A 3,140-nucleotide genomic window follows, 5' to 3' on the forward strand; every position below is an offset into this window, starting at 1 on the left:
AGCTCTGATACCAATTGTTATTTCCCTAGGAACACTACAAGAGGGGGGGTGAATTGTAGGTGTAGAAATAAACGTAACTTTTTGCGGAAATTAAAACAAAAACGAATAAACAAGCTAAAGGAACACAAGGGATTTTTACGAGGAAAAACTTCTTGGGCCCAACAAGAAGAAACAACCTCGACCACTAGGGATTTTAAACTCAACACTTTCACTAATTAGGCCAAACAACTCTGTTACAACCTAATTCTAACTCGAGCCTTCCTTGAGTTCCTAAACTCAAGTTCCTGAACCACTGTTCCCTTAACAGCAGTTCCTCTCAACTTCACTCGAAGTTTTCTCACACATACAAGCTTCACTCAAAGCCTTTCTCTTACAGAACTTCACTCAAAGTTCCCTTACCCCAAAAACCAAAATACAATTGATCGAAATAAGCTTAGTGGAATTAGAGTAAGAAGGCAAAGAACAAATGGCTATTTTGAGAGAATGAAGGCACTGACACTTAATAAGTTAAACTCACTTAATTACTTAGTCAGACACAATTTGGAACTTATCTAGACTTCTATATTTATAGTGTTAATCATAAAGAACGTGGGATTAATGTTAGAGTACACGTTTTAACCCATTTACCCATGATGTTCCTTCCCCTAAGGAACACGTTTTACATCATGTCCCATGATCCCATGAACTAACAATGAACGTGGATAAATTGCAGCCATTACTCTTAAATAATAGGAGTTCCTTGAGCATTATCCGAAAATCAGTTTTTATAAACTCTTTTTATCTTTAAATCTGAATTTCTAATCTTTAAGAAAATAATATCTTTGAAATAAAATCTTTCTAACAACCGGATATTTATTTTCTTATTTTCCGAAAAATAAAATCTTTTCCAAAACAGATTTTCTTTTTAAAACTGATTTTATCATTTGAAATTAGAAATAACTAATTTCCTATAATCTAGGCATGACTTACTCCATTAACTCTTAATCGTTATACTAAGTACACGCCTAAGTCTAGTTCCTTATATCAGTTCAGTTCCTTTAACATATTTGCTAAGTGCCACTGAGTTTGTTCCTTACAGAGGAACAAACGCTTCATTCTCAAATATTCTGCCACAGTTCCTTACCATTCTTTCTTTGTTCCTTTACATTGGAACTAGAAAATAAAACGCCTAGCTTCTATTATTCTTGATCCAATGCTTGCTCCAGTATAAAAATAGAAACTTCTTTACTTAGCCTTTGAAATCCTCTCTTGACTTCTTCATTGACTTTGTATTCTCCCAGTTCCTTGCATTGATACCTTAGACACCATACACTTAAATAATTCATTAGTTCACTACTTAGTTTGTTCCTTTGTTTCTTTGTCATTATCAAAACTAGGGTTCAACATTATCTTTTATCAATAAAAAGTTACCCAACTTTCTCTTTCCTCTAATAAAAATACCAAATCAACTCCTATCACATCTACTTTTTAAAAAAAAATAGTATTTGATAATCATACTACAAGTTATCACCTTAAAATACGTGTCTCATCAAGTGTTTAGATCTTTTGGAACGGAGGGTGTATTATAAGTTGATATTTCAAAAGTATATGTTGAGACGAGTCTAATAAGATTCCATATATATAACTATATTTTCCTTATATAAAAATAAGAAAATACGGTCAAAGGAGATCGTGCAGTGGAAAAGTCAAATGGTGTCAAGTATTTTCAAAATGGAGGAAGTATAATACGGTGGGACATGCCAAAAATATAAGTCTTCAAATTAATTTGCAACAAAATAAAAATATTAAAACTATTTTGGGACAGAGTACCTAACTTTTTCTCTGCTTCAATTATGAAAATATCTAGGTCCATCAACTCTTATTACATCTATTTTTTTATAAAATAATATTTGATAACTACACTGCAACATATCTATCTTAAACTATATGTTTTAAAAAGTAATCAGATCTTTATAGAACAAATGAGGTAACAAATAGTTACAAATAAGATGGCAAACAGAGTATAAGAAATTTTTTGTGATTGATCAAGTGTTGTTTGTAAGAAGTTCATATGCATATTCTGTAATAACACATGAAAGAACTCAATAAGTTCCTGTTGATACAAATTGCGGCCATACACTAAATTTGATAAAGGAAATTAAGATTAAGAATTTAATTTGGTGCTCTAATGCAGAAAAGGGGAGGGTTTGACTTAGTATCAAACTATAGTAGTATATTCTCACGATCTTGCCTCGTGAGTACTCTTCCTCTGCACATATTTTCCACATTACCCTGTGTTCCTTGCCTCCTTTAAGATATTCTCTCACTTTGGATCAATATCATGTTATAAATTTTCCCTTTATTAATTTTATTTTGATGTAAACTTCTAACAACGGTAGTTAGATGCTAACCTTGTCGTCCAAGTTCTGCACTTTCAACAAATTAAAACTGTCTTTTTCATACTTTTTAATCTACTTATCTTTTGGTTGCTCCCACTTGTTTTATATATATTCCCTTTCGAATGTCTCTTCAGTCTTCCCGAGTCCATATAATTGACCTCGTCGGTCGTCCACTAGTACTATATCATTATTTCGTCTAATATGTGTTGCTTTAGGTCCTGTTTTTTCGAATTATTTTCAGTTAATTTCAGTTAATTTTAGTTCAGTTAATTTCAGTTCAGTTTAGTTAATTTCCTCTCATAATTTTCATTCAGTTCGATTCAGTTCATTTCAATTTATTTCAATTCGATCCAAAAAAACAGTACCTCCGACTATTTATCTTTGTGTTTTGTCTTCCCATATACTCCCTCCGTCCCAACATGTAGTTCACATTTATTTCCATTTTGGGTGTCCCAAAATATAGTTCCCATTTCCATATTAGTTCTACATTTTTTCATAATTTGTTTAGAAAAACTGTGTCCCATCATTTATTTGCTTCTTGAATTTTTTTTTTTTCCTTTGTTTATACAACCAAAATGTTACAGTTAATGCTTTTTCACCAATTAATTCTCCATCATCTCTCCTAAAATCATCTTTTCCCATACAATATTTATTTAAATAAACAAAAAATCTTTATTATCCCTCTTAGATTCTACTTGCATAAATTACCGTGAAAAAAGGGAAATAGGAACTATATTTTGAGACGGAGGGAGTACTTAATTT

This window comes from Beta vulgaris, chromosome 5 (genome assembly GCF_026745355.1).
Source record: "Beta vulgaris subsp. vulgaris cultivar EL10 chromosome 5, EL10.2, whole genome shotgun sequence".
NCBI classification, from domain to species: domain Eukaryota; kingdom Viridiplantae; phylum Streptophyta; class Magnoliopsida; order Caryophyllales; family Amaranthaceae; genus Beta; species Beta vulgaris.